Here is a 14,786-nt window from a genome sequence, read left to right on the forward strand (position 1 = left end):
GGCAAGTCACTTAACCTCTCTGAGCTCCAGCCTTCTCATCTGTAAAATGGGGATAATAGTTATGCCTCCCTCCTTGAGTTGCTGTGAGACTGAAATGGAGTTAAACAGACTATGGGTTTAAGCAGTAATGATCTAGTCAGATGTTAATTGTTGGCACTGCTGTTAGGTATTATACTACACTGACACACTTGTCCCGGAGAGGACTTGTGAGATGCCTTTTCCTTAAGCAGTAGAGAGAAATTGAATCCTTGGTGTTAAAATACAAAGTCTATGAACAGGTCAGAGTAGGGGAATTATTGGAATAAAGTAAGCAATTTGTCTGAATTAAGTAGGTAACTACTTCTAAAAGTTTGACATGCCTCTGAGAACACATTCACTCAGTGGACTCTGGAGAAGAATTTGCCAGGTTTGAGTATCCTGACCTTACTTTTTGTCCTTGTCAAGTGATGAGACCACAACTGGACTCTCTTTCAGTGGCCCAGTAGTCAGAGCCTGGTCCTGTGCCTGGCTCATGGGACTCACCTGATGCCAAAGTCCTGTGTCATGTTGCTGATTCAAGTGCGAAGAAATGATGCTATCAGAAGAGGATAGAAAAGAATATTTAGGAACTGACAAGAAAGTGAATATGCCCAACTCATGTCAATATCTCATTACTTCTTTCCATTGCTTGTTAAAATTTGGAATAGAAGGGAGGAAGGACAGGGAAGTAAGATCTGATTTACAGTACTCTACGAGTCCATTTTAGATGCTATTATCCCATTTAATTTTCACAACAACATTATGGGTTAGATAAAATTTCCACGGTTTCAGAATTGAGGAGACTGAAGCTCACACAGGTTAAATTACATGTTTGTCTAAGCTAACCCAGCTCGTAAATGATGGGGCTGGGATTCAAACTCAGGTCTGGCCTGACTCCAAAGCCCATAGTCTTTCTGTCATATCTTGCTGCTTCCTGAGAAAGACACCAATTTGAGACATGAACAGCAGCTACACAAATGGTGTCGATACACTGTGGGTTCTCAAAGCTTTATGTAAGGCAACTGCTCTCAGATATTAGCATGCATCAGAATCACCTGGAGGGCTTGTTACAACACAGATTACTGGGCTCATCCCCAGGGTTTCTGAATCAGTTTGCTTGGGGTGGGGCCAGAAAGTCTGCCTTTCTAACAAGCTCCCAGTTGATGCTGATGCTGTAGTCCGAGGACCACACTTTAAGAACCAGTGGCTTATAGAAGTGGTTTCAAACTTGGCTGCACATGAGAATCACTTTGGGAATTTAAAAATGTCAATGTCTAGGATGCACCCCATATCAATTATATCAGAATTTTTTTGGGTAGAACCAAGACATCAGTGATTTCTAAAACTCCTCAGGTGAGCCAGGAGTGGTGGCTCATGCCTGTAAAAATAATCCCAGTACTTTGGGCGGCCCAGGTAGGAGGACCACTTGAGGCCACGAATTGAAAACCAGTTTGGGCATCATAGTGATACCACTTATCTACAAAAAAAAAAAAAATTAATCAGGCATGATGGTGCATGCCTGCAGTCCTAGCTACTTGGGAGGATGAGGCAGGAGAATTGCTTAAGTCCATGAGTTCAAGGTTACAGTGAGCTGTGACTGCACCACTACACTTCAGTGTGGGTGACAGAGTGAGACTCTATCTCTAAAAAGAAACAAAAAAACTCCTCAGGTGATTCAAATGCACAGACAAGTTTGAAAACCTGTGAGTGATGTAGGGCCATGATGATCCAATCAGTGGATTTAGCTGAACATCTGTGAAATATTGATAGCTTGTTGTTCTTAAAGTTATAGTATAGGGAGGAGGAGCAAGATTGTTTTTTCTGGGGAGGCTTCTTGGGTGGAGAAACCCACTCAGAATCTATGAATGTGAAGTTCAGTAAGAAAAAGCTCTACTTCACCACGTTTTCTGTTTCCTATTCCATTTTGAAGGAAACCAGTAGCCTGCTCTCTCCCGCCTCTGTGAGCAACTTCTTTAGCAACTCTCCTGCGTTCAGGGCCGGAGCCTGTGGTTTAGAAGAAACAGAGTGCAAATCAAGCTTAATTGCAGTCTTCGGCTCATAAACTAAAAGTAAGCAAACTTGATTATGCTAATGCCATGCAGAACAGCGTGACAACACCCAAACTTTGTGGTAGATTTAAAATCAGAAATGTATGTTGTGTTTTTTTCCCCCAATCTTGCGAGCCTTCCCTGCCACACTGTTTACCTGCTTTTTCAGTCATGTATTAGAAGCTTATGGGTTCTTAATTTTTAATAAATGAGATATTGATTTGTTTTGCAAAATGCTCCAGCAGGTAAACTTTAATTGACTGTTCCTAAAGACCCAGGTTATAAAAAAGCCATCAGACTCCACAATTACACTTTGAGTGTTTTTTCTTTGGACTTCAGGAGAAGTTAAAAAGCATTCCTGCCTCAGTGGCATCCTTTGGAATCCTTTGACCTCCTTAAGAACAAAGCTGTGCTCATTCCCAGAGGAGCTGTCCAATAGAACTCTGCCCTCTCACATCCCGTCATTTCCAGAGTGACTTTTTTATCTCAGACATTTCAGCTTGACTTGCGGAGGGTAAGAGCGGGGTATCTTTGCTCTGTTCAAGATCACATATTAGGGAGGAGAAAAGAAGCAGCAATTTTCTAGGGCATCTAGAAGTCAACTGCTTCATGCTGATCAAGGAAAGGGTGAGGTTTCAGAATGTGAAGAGATTCTTGGTGCCTGGTGGCCAGCTCACTTTAGCAGATCTCTCTATGAGATACTTTGTAAAATCACATCCTTGCTTTGCAACTTATTGAAATGGGTTGCTCATTGACAGCAAAGAAGGGAGACAGAGGAGATGGCAGGTCAGAGGGTAGGGAGGATCATCTGAGCACTACATTCCAGACTCTGCAGCTGTATTTTCTGTCAGATAATTAAACATTAACTTTTGACACTAAAATTTAAAAATATGGCTATTAAACTAATGCACGAGGCCATCAGGCTAAATAGGAAAGCCTATTTTTAGTTGCATTCTTGATCCTGGGGCTATACCTTTGGGTTTTGAGGCATGGACTGAAATGTGCATTTTTCAAAATATGGCAAAACCCAGGACTTAACGCCATCAGTAAGTCCTAAACAGTTTATGAATCAGTTCATTCACGAGGTCCCACATTCACACTGCAGTAACATTCTCAGTGGCCCTCAAGCCGTTCCCAGCCAAATGCTCTACAGACATCCTGAACAGATTAGTGCCAGCATTTGGTGGTGGGTACACGTAATTGCCTACTTACTGTTTCCTTAATTTGATTATTATCTTCCCCCAGTTTGGCCTACCTGCTGTAATAGTGGTTATCCTGTCAAGAGGAATTATTTCATACTGTGCAAAGATTCCGTCAGGGCAGCATATGGTGCTATGCAAATGAGTAAGGACGCTGCAAATCACCTCAAGTGGAACCTAAACGGGATGACATTGGCTGGTACCATCAAGCCAGGAAACCTCAATTAAACAAACTGCCAAATAATCAATAGCCCCTGGTAAGTGAAACTAATATGATTTTCTTTGTTTTCTCAGATAGACACATTCACTTTTATATATTTGTAAAAATGATAGCTGCTGATGGAAAAAAAAATTCACGCAATACAGAGTACAAAGAGCAAAGTAAGGAAATCATGGGGAGGCACCCCAGCTGAGGAGCCTCTCACAGAGGTTTTAGGAAACTTTAGGGACCATGATTCTGGCTATCTATACACAGAAGGAAGGAGATCTGAAAGCAAATTTCACAAAAAATGAAGTTACTGTGCAAACTATTTTTATTAAAATATATTAAGCTTCATTTATCTAAACGTTCATAATTTATAAGCAAATAAAGTAAGATAAAGTACATTGGTCTTCACATAAAAGAGTTTTAAGTTTCTAAAAGATGCCTACAGTTTGAAAGAGAAGATTATGGACAGCATTAAGAGACTGAGAATAATTTTTTTTTTAAGTTCTCTATTCTGGCTGGGTGCTGTGGCTCATGCCTGTAATCCCAGCACTTTGGGAGGCAGAGGTGGGCAGATTACTTGAGGTCAGGAGTTCGAGACCAGCCTGAACAGCATGATGAAACCTGTCTATACTAAAAATACAAAAATTAGCCATGCATGGTGGCACACGCCTGTAATCACAGCTACCTGCAGGGCTGAGGCAGGAGAATCACTTGATCTCAGGTGACACAGAAAGACTACGTCTTGCAAAAAAATAAATAAATAAAATAAAATAAATCCCTATTTTGACTTTAGACAGTGATTATTGATCCTTGCAATAAATTATAAGGAAATTAACACACAGCTCTCTCTCCATCTCGTGATTATTACTGGTTCTATGCTATGTGGTCTGGCTTTAACATTTGTGAGGTTGTAGCAAAGGTAAAATGAAAACTCACTTTCCCTATGCCTAAACATTTAAATGTTATAAATGCTAACTGTTAAATGAAATACACTTTATCCTCCTACCTTGACAAATATACCTTTATAATTACAAAATTGAAAAACACGTGTATGTGTAAAATGATAGTTTTTTTTAATATGGTTAAAAGTTGGGAAATATTGTAGAGAAGCGAATATAATTATTTTTAATCCTATTGATGTATTTCAATGTTTAAGTAATAAAATGAAGACATACATAATTTACCAAGTATTATGTATTTATTTTTTGTACTTTAGAAAAATCCCATATTATGTTTTTATAATTGAGATTTTAACATAATTTGTTTTCTACTGGCAGTAATGAACCAAAGCATTCAAAATAAAATGTAATTTTCATATAATACATGAATATGTTTAAAGCCAAAGTGTCAATTAAAGTAGACATAGAAATTAAAAATCAAAATTATTTTTCATATGGATTTTCCCCTGAGTTGTCAGTTGTAGTTTATCATTGAATGCTGTCACTTAGATTTTTTTTCTTGTAGTTATGATTTGCTTAAATGTCATAAGAGTCTTGCCTTATAGTGTAAGTTACTTGGATATAGAAAATGTCATATCCGTTTTTTGCTGACACAGTGTTTTGCATTGCCTGACAATAAGTGCCACATAATATCTTATTATTACTACTAATATCTCCATAAGCATTTCTTTGATTAAATATTTGAATTTATTTATTTATTTATTTATTTATTTTTGAGACAGAGTCTCTCTCTGTCGCCCAGGCTGGAGTGCAGTGGCGCAGTCTCGGCTCACTGCAACCTCTGCCTCCCAGGTTCAAGCAATTCTCCTGCCTCAGCTTCTGGAGTAGCTGGAATTACAGGTGCCCACCACCACACCCAGCTAATTTTTGTATTTTTAGTAGAGTCAGGGTTTCACCATGTTGGCCAGGATGGTCTCAATCTCCTGACCTTGTGATCCGCCCACCTCGGCCTCCTAAAGCGCTGGAATTACAGGCGTGAGCCACCGTGCCCGGCTCTATATTTGAATATTTTAAGACTCCATTTGTTTTGGGTCACATAGGAGAGGCAGTATAACAGAAGTTTAGAATATGGACCCTGAAGCCAGACCATTGGTTTCAAATCTCAGCTCTGCCGTTTACCTCAATGTGAGCTTGGATAAGTTACTGAACTTCCTTGTGCCTTGTTTTCCTCACCTATGAGATGGAGACCTACTTTCATAGGGTTTTTATAAGGAGTAGCATATATAAGATAAGTCATATATGTCACATAATGTGTCTACCTTCCATATTTATCATTTTGTTGCTATTACTTTATTTTTTTATTCAAAATTAAAATTAAATTTTTATTGTTATTTAAGATAATTTCATCAAGTATGTAAGCAATGTCTCTGACAATGCTTATATCCAATTTTTTTCTAGTTTTTGTTTATGTGGCCTTCCTCTTTGCAATAGTTCTATTCTCTCTTCCATTTCTTTTCTATGCTCTTCCAGCTCAGTTTTCAACTTTTTAAGTGGTCTTACCCCATCTTTTCTTTGATATTCCTATTTCTTTTCTTTTTGAGCTTTTTTAGCTTCAGAAAGTCCATGCCATCTTTCATTTTTCTAAGGCTCTAGGGCACTATTTTGTGAACTCTTATGCTTTCTATGATAATAAATTGATTTGTACTTATGTTAGATACTCTACTCAAACTAACTAAGTGTAAAGGGGCATGCATTTGCTCATAGCACTGAAAAGTCCTAAGGCAATGTAGGTTTAGAAACATCTGAGATCTCCACCGTTTCTTAAGCTCTTTACAAGTGATAGCCATGATGGCTGCTCTAAACCCAAGACTCGTATTCTACTGCTTAGCAATGCAGTTAAGAAAAAAGCATCTTTTCTCAGAGCACTGATAGAGAAATGCCAGGGAAGATTCTGCTTGGCCCAGATTTTGTCACATGCCCATTCCTGAAGGTATCGTCTGACTAGGCAAATGGTTGTTTTGATTGGTCAGATTTGGGTTACATACTTCTGGCTGGAAAAGTAGGAGAAAGAGATTGGTAATCACACTGGAGCCACATGAAATGAGAGGGGTTAGTTCCCAGCTCAAAAAGTGGGTACTATCAGTAAATTTAGGAGAAGGAACATGTTGACTATGTGCCTTTGCATATGTTTCTTCCCTGGATTTCCACCGCAAGAATCAATGCATACGTTCTACATGGGTTCTTTTCTGTTTAATGACAATCTTTGAATGAAGCTTTCTCCACTGAAGCCAGCTGGAATATCACCTAGAAAGGGAGGACGAGTGAATTGGTCAAGTTCATGGTTTTAGTCGAAATGTGCTATCTTGATGATTTTCTCACTGAATTTGCTACACCTCCCCAGGAGTAAGTCATCCTCCTGTTTTCAGTAATCCCACCTTCTGAGAATGCAAGAAGTCAGTGAAGTTCACAGTAATGCCACCCAAATCTCAAAGACCCTCTGTGTGATTATTGCTTCCCTTTCTCTGACATCTGAGCATATTTCTTGTAGTCTCCCTTTCATAGTAGACCCTTGCGTAGGCCTGAACGCTTTTTCCTTCGTATCTACCTATTATGTTGATGAGGAATTAATCCATATTGGTACATTTCCTCACTATTCTAATGGCCCATCCAGGCCCCTAGATTATTGAACAAACCTTTTAGGATCGTGACATGTTTAGAGAAATGCTTGTCCAGCCAGGCGTGATGGCTCACACCTGTAATCCCAGTATTTTGGGAGGCTGAGGCGGGCAGATCACTTGAGGCCGGGAATTCAAGACCAGCCTGGCCAACATGATGAAACCCTGTCTCTACAAACCAACACAAAAATTAGCTGGGTGTGGTGGTGCACACCTGTCATCCCAGCTACTCAGGAGGCTGAGGCATGAGAATCGCTTGAGCCCAGGAGGCGGAGGTTGCAGTGAGATGAGATTGCACCACTGCCCTCCAGCCTGGACAATCAAGTGAGACTCTGTCTCAAAAAAACAAACAGAAATGCATATCCTTCCTATAGGTTAGAGTACCATATATTGGTTTTTAGTGCTGTCTCACATTTTATCCCAAACTTCATTGTATAATGTACTAGGTGTCTGTCCCATGTAAGAAATTGCCCCAAAACTTAGAGGCAAAAAACAATAAATATTTATTGTGCATGGTTTAGGGGAGTTAGAAGTTTGGAAGTGGCAAAGGGTCTTTATCTTGTGTCAAGATACCTGCTGGGAGGGCTGTCATTTGAAGGCCTGATGGAGCTGAAGCATCCACTTCCAATACGATTCACTCATAAGGCTGTTGCCACAGATCTTAGGCCTTCACCACACTGGCTTACCCATAGGCTGCCTCAGTCCTCATGCCATGGCAACTGGCTGTCCCCAGCACCAGTGATGCAAGCACACAAGCTAGAAACCACACTGTCTTTTATGACTTTGCTTCAGAAATTGCACTCCATCCTTTCTGCAGTATCCTTTTGGTTACAGATGTCAGCCCTATTCCATGTGGGAGAGGATGCTAACAAGGGTATGAATCCTGGGTCAGCTCAGAGGCTGCCCACCACAGGCAGATAGTCCTCATGGTTTAATAACAGAAACAGCTTCAAGGCTTTTCTCTGTCACTTAGTAGCTCTTTTTGTTATTATAGAATGGGCAGACAATATATCAAAATTTGGAGATAAATGCAGCGCATATCCTGGAGATGACTAAAACAAGTTTCATGTTAAACCTGCGCCAGTCTGTAGGCGTGCCACACGCAGAAGCAGGTCCCTAGCAGAGACTAAGAGTATCCCAGTTTGGAGTCACATCCATTGTATTTCCCCATAAGCAGAAGAGAAGCTAGAGTCTCACTTGAGCCAGCACTCCCTCTTTCTCCCTTTCAAACCAAATTCAAATGTGTGATCCTAGCTGCTGGAGGCTGCTGGCTGAAGGGACAATTTCCTGTCTAAACACATGTTGTGTTTCCCTTCGAAACTGGGGGCTTGAACACCACCCATCAGCTTCCAGATAAAGTTCCTTTTGACCCCATATCTGGCCTGCACATACCACCAACAGGCAGGGCCAGCCACAAGCAGTCTGTGGAAGCCTCCCCTCTCAGCACCTTCCCCTTCTCAGCCCCCAACTCCCTGCCCTCCCAGGTGCCTTTTCTGTTTTCTTTTTTCACAGATCTTGTTTTTAGCTAGCTGTCATTTAGCTGTCAACAAATTTCCTGGAGGCATTACCTAATGGGTTATACATACTTAACTCACTCAGAGGCATTACATTTTAATAGGGCATATTTAAGGCAAAGTCATCTTCAATACCCAAAGGAATACATCCTAAACAGCGAATTTTAAGCATCAGGACTGAAAAGGGTACTAGATAGGACCAGAGAGATTTTGCAGTTAAAAGGCTATAATCATTGCTTTTCCAGTCACTGGCCACTGGTATAATTTGCTTTGGGAGCTTAATCTTCATCCCTTTTTCTCCTATGTCCTCATTCACAGCTTGGTTTCCAGACCCAGGGCTCACACACCATTTCTCCTCCAGAGTCTGTTCCAGCTCTCCTGGACAGCTACTCACATCCATTTGTGCCTTGCCCTGAGAAATGCCTCTCTTTCCTATCTCTCTACCTTCATTCCAGCAGTGCCTTCCTCATCTTTCTTCCTCCCTTCCCTGAATTTCAAAATTTGATCCATCTTCTGACTTCCAACATAAACATCCTCATCTATAAAGACTTCCCCAAATTCTCCCAGGCCAATCTCATGACATCTGCCTTCCAGTATCTCCTCCTAATACCCCCCGCCCCCACACCATACCCTCTGAAGACTTCAATGGACCACATGCTTCCAGGAGGGGGAGGTCACCATGCACTGTTGCTCCTGCTCACCTTGGTATACTTGGCACCCAGCATGAGCTTTAACACTGTCCCCAGTGCCAGTGATCCAAGCACACAAGCTAGAAACCACACTGTCTTTTATGACTTTGCTTCAGAAATTGCACTCCATCTAGGCGCCTAATAGAAGCCTCATAGGTGTTTTTGGTTTGTTTTTATTTTTTAAAAATCAATACTTATAGTTTCTGCCATTAATTAGCTCTGTGCATTTAGTCAAATCATTCCCATTTCTCTGGGCCTCAGGGTCCTCCATTTTAATATGAGGAAATTGGACAAGGATATTCCTAGCGCTTTCCAAATGATAAAACTCAATGCGAGAGGTTGGGCTTCATGTCCCACTCTCTCCAATGTGAAGAATTCATATTTTCTTCACAGTATAAGAAGAGTGAGTTTGTTTTTAAGAGTACTGTTTACACATGTTTGTACAAATCAATCAACATTCCCATCTCTACTGACTCACATGGCCTGGAACGCAAGTTCACATACCAAAGAGAACTGAGCAGGGGGATGGGGGAAATAACTCTCCAATTTATCTAGGTAGGAGCACCACTCCTATTTTCACTCCATGAGTCTTATTCAAGGTCAGCCTCCCCCTCTGCAGAATGGGAGAGTTCTGGATGACTTCTCTGAACAGCATGGGGTCAAGGATGACTGCCAAGTCACACCTGCCTTTCTCCTGGATGTCTTTTCTTATCATTACAGTTGAAATGCAAGAGAAACCCTAAAAGAAATGTGAAGCTGAGAAGGACACAGCTCTCTGACCATGACCACAGGAAGTGGTAAGTGCAAACACGTTCCTCTGATGGTTTCACGTTGTTGCCTATTCTGTCCAGCCCTGATGGGTCTGAGCAAACACCCATTTTTAAGAGAATAAGAGGCCTGACATTTGCTGTCTCTACTGCTAAATCTTTTTCTTCTTTTGCACACATACTCTGTGCCTGGGGTAGACATTTGGGTGCTTGGGGTCTGTAGATGCCAGACCCAAATCCCTTTAACTAGCTGGTGACTTGACTTTACCTGCTATGAGGGGTATGTGCTAATGGCTCACAGCTTCCCCCTTCTCCAGATAACTGCCCTCGGAGGACAGGAGCCATCTTGCCAGCATCATTCCCTCAAGGCCCACAGCCAATGCCTAAGGGACATGGGCTATAAAGGCCAACCTCCTATAAGGGGATAGCTGTTCTGTGTGGTGTGGGCTCCAGAACTTTCCTCCCATGGACCAGATTAAGACTAGGCCTCACCTAAGACCAGATCCTTGCTATGCTTCTCCCACTGCCCTCTGCTCTGTCAGGCTCTGCCTCTAAGGAACCCAACCTAATTTAGCTCGTCTCTGTTCAGTCTGTGATTTCATAGAACCCCCTTGTAGAAAAGCTATTTTAACTGGCAAGCAGATTGCTTTGCTCCACAGCTGCCCTTTGGAGGTTTTGTGTAATCCTATTAATATTTGTCTGTGGTTAATTTATATTTTAAGGGCTAGTGGGTTTCTAGTAGTAACATATGTAGATCACTGGGGAGGAGGAACCTGAGGCAGCATAGACTAGTAGAAAGAGTGTCCCTTGGCATTGAAGGGAACTGAGTCCAGCTCTACTCTCAAGGGTCATTTTGACCAGGGGTCAGTTGATGTAGCTTTTGGGTCACCGTTGACTTTTCTGTCAAGTGGAGAGAGGGCAGAGATGAACCCTAAAGTCTCTTTATGTTCTGTTGGGTGTTCTAGGACTGTAAGATTCATATTCTTCTCTCCATTTTTACCCAGAAGGAACATGCAGAAAGAGATGCGCATATGCAGGAAGGATACATGTGGACAGAGTGGACCCTAAACTCAATTATCCATTTCCTATCTCCAAAGCAGAAATGTCACACACATATTTTAGTGATATTTATTCAGCACATAGTGCATTCAAAGAGCTGGTTTTAAATAAAATGGTCTAAGCACCTGCTTTTTGGTGGGAAGCTGGCAGCAGGGCTTCCTCATTTCACTCTGGCAACCACTCAACATCTGCTCTCCTTGGCTGTTTGCATTCATAAAACTATGTCAGCGTCTGTTTAAAAAGACAAAACCTACTCAGATCAGTGCAGGACTCATTTGTAAAAACGAAAGTTCTCACTGAATCAATCATAGACCATATTGTTCATTTGAAGAGTGGAGACTTCACTTGCTCTTCCTTCTCTTTTAAATTTTCGAAATGCTTTCACATTTACTCCTTCATCTGGTCCTTCTGGCAGTGTCATAACATACTATCTATTTGTATTTGGAAGGAAACTGAGGCACAGTGTGGTCGTATGACTTGATTTTTAAGTGACCAAGAGTTAACGTCAAAGCAGGCCCAGAGCACCCTGTTTAGGCTCTCAGCTGCCTGAATTCCTACCACATCACACTGCCTTTCAACACAGTCTAGAGTTTGCCTCAGTGTTTCTTAAGAATTGTGCGCAGGAAGTTTTCAAGGAAGGGGGATAATTGTTATAGAAAAAGGAATGGTTTCCCGTGACCTAAGTTTGGGAAATGCTGCAGTAAGCAGGCTTCTTTACAGTGAGACATCTTGGAGCCTTGGATGTTGCTGAGGTGTTCCAAGATTAGGCATTGCATGTAGGATTTCCAAACATACTGGACCACACCTCCCTTTATTCCCATATCATCTCGCATCTTGGAAAGCATTCCAGTAAGTCAGACTCATTGGTGTATATGATACCCACAGTTTGGATATTTGGATGATTTCTGGGACCAAGTAGGCATAGTCTACTACTGCAGCTATTTCAGTGATCAGTAACCTAATAGCTTGGTTTTGTTTGCATGTTTGTGTATGCGTGAATGCTGACAACCCTACTTGTTGCAATGTGAGGAGTGTCATCTCTAGCCCTTTGGCTTTGAAAAGGTTGCCATAAAGAACTTACTGATCACTCTTTTGTAGAATTAATTCAAATCTCAAACCCTCTCAAAGTTTTCAGCAGGCTAACAGGGCCTCATGACTTCCAACAACTTAGATATTCAAGGTGTAGCAGTTTTGACACAGCTTGTAATCTCTTGGTCTTAAACTTAAGATTTATTCAAGCTCTTTTTTTCTGAAAAGCTCTATAGCTCTCCAAAACAGATTGACATCCATCTATAATTACAAGCACTTAATTGCCCATATATAATAAAATTTCAAAGACTGCAATTATCTCCTCCACATAGACATATACCTCTCACAATTCAAAACCAAGTACCTTTGTTGGATTCAGATTATGTATTAATAATTCCCCAGATAACTCTGCCCTACTTGTCCCTAGGTCTTGGATTTTGCTCAGTGGAGATCCCTGGCTGTTGTCTTCCCATTTCCTATCACCACTGGCAGCAGCTCAGGCATCCTATACAGAACTTACTCGATCCATGAAAGCCTGGGACCTCTTTATTTTGGGGAAGTGAATGAAACCAGCCATGGAGCTGGGGATTAGCCTTCTCCCAGACAGGCTGAGTAACACAGGCTGCCAATAGAGGGGAGGAGGGTGGAATTACCTCAGTGAGACTCCTGACCAGTAAGAGATAGGAGGCAGAAAGAAGCCAACAGGAAAACTCTGCTCCTATCCTCCTGCTGACAGGTAGTTCTGAGGTGCAGTGGTTCCTCATGCTACCTCCAGAGCCCTCCAAAAAAGTGGCTGTGTGTGTGTATATGTGTGTGTGTGTGTGTGTGTGTGTGTGTGTGTGTGTGTGTGTGTGTGTATGTGTAGCTACGGCTGGCTCAGAAACTACCACCTTTGACTTACTGTGTCAACTTCCCTTAACTAACTCTTTATGCCCTGGACTTGTATCTCCCAAGGAAGCATTAGCATTCAAACTCTTCCTTAAGCTCTGTTCTGGGGAACTCAGGCTAACAATTCCATACATAGCCAAGAGTTTTCTCTGTTTGTAAAGTTATCATAATCATAGCTCATGTATACCAAACCTTGCTATACAGACTGTTCACACACAATACTTCCCACAGCCCACAAAAACAAAATTGTGATAAGCCACTGTCTATAACACATTATTTATTCTTATTGGTCCTAAAGTAGATCTATTTCAAAGTCTTTTCTGCAGATGATAGATGTTAAGTGTTCATTAAGAAAATAGTTATGCTCTAGACAAGAATGCTTCCAGATTTCTTACTGTTTAAGTATGACTAGCTCATGATTTTCTACCCCAATCCTATTCAAGGGATAAAATGTATTCAGATAAAGAGGGGGAATAGCATATATACTATATTGTAGAGGTTACAGATTGCATACAAACCTAGGAAGAAAGACCGGTTCATTTAATCATATATTTTAATAAAGCAATTGAAAAAAGTGGTTAATTCCCTATCCCTCCCTGGCACAATCAATATAAAGCTAAATTTGTATAAAACTTGGTTCTTTCCTGTGGCCTAGATAATCCACAGTTCGCTGGACTGGAGATGAGACCTTTTCAAACCCTCATCTGGAGAGATGTCCCTACAAACGTAGATTATCTCCATGAAATGCACTTCCACTGGCAACTAAAAGTCCCTGTCTTCCCAGAGGGGATTGTGGGAATCAGGAAAGACAGAACAAGCTGTGCTGCAGTAACAAACAAGCCAATTATTTTAGTGGCTTATAAGAGTAGGAGCTTATTTCTCACTCTCCCTACATGTCCATCAAAGGTTGGCAGGGCATCTAATCCAAGTCATCCTCCCTTTGGCAGCAGCAATCACTGAAACCATCACCAGTCACCTTGGTAGGTAAAAGAAGTGTGAATTATGTAATAACTCTTAAATCTTCAACACAGAAGTGACATAATCATTTCTCCCCACATTTTACTGAGCAAAGCAAGTCAGATAGTCAGATGGCCACACCTTATTTCAAAGAAGGTGGGGAAAAAATAGTTCTACCAAAAGTCCTAAAGAAGGAGGATCAGAATATTTGCTTACAGCTCTAATGACCAGGGCTCTATGCACTGTCACCAAAGGAAGAATCGATCCTGGGAAAGGGCGGTCAGTAGAGCAGTTTTGCCAAGTGCAGGTTGCCATCTCTGAGGTAACTGTAGATATCCAGATGTTCTCTAATATTGGAAGGTGGTGTGCCACAGGTGCGTGACACACTACCATTACCAGCTCGCTCCGCCCCTGACTCAGGCCACCTAGTGTAAATGTGTAAACACTTGTTTAAAATCCCCATCTAAGAAGGAGGCAAACTGAGCTCTTCCTCTCTGGGCTAAGCAGCTTGGATAGGGGAGAAGTAGAAACTTGCCAGCCCCATTGTGGGGCAGGATGGTATTCAGAAGTCATACCCTGACATACCATCCACTGTGCTGAAGGTTTACATCTCCTGTTTCTGAAACTGAACCCTGCCAGTAGAGTGAACTCCCTAATGATTTGGCATCCAGAATACATCATCTCCAGATTCATCAGCCTGCTCTGGAAGCCTTTGCAAATGCAATCCCCAAGTCCTCTGCAGAGAGCATCCTGTCAACCTGGGAGTTGGCTTGTTTTCTGTGGTGCTTTCTCAGCAAACACCAAAAGCTATTTTCCAGAGAGTTCCTTTGAATGGT

General features: G+C 41.6%; 1 long non-coding RNA gene across 1 annotated transcript in view; it reads right to left on the reverse strand.

Moving 5' to 3' along the window:
- The window catches only part of LOC130540841 (uncharacterized), a 60,999-nt gene that overhangs the window by 17,571 nt on the left and 28,642 nt on the right, over positions 1-14,786 (reverse strand). Inside the window, exons 4-5 of the long non-coding RNA XR_008954840.2 lie at positions 1,918-2,022; positions 523-574 (exon numbers count right to left, since the gene is read on the reverse strand). This is a non-coding gene — a long non-coding RNA (uncharacterized LOC130540841). The remainder of the gene's footprint in view (positions 1-522; positions 575-1,917; positions 2,023-14,786) is intronic.

The sequence above is a fragment of the Pan paniscus genome, chromosome 16, assembly GCF_029289425.2.
Source record: "Pan paniscus chromosome 16, NHGRI_mPanPan1-v2.0_pri, whole genome shotgun sequence".
NCBI lineage: Eukaryota > Metazoa > Chordata > Mammalia > Primates > Hominidae > Pan > Pan paniscus.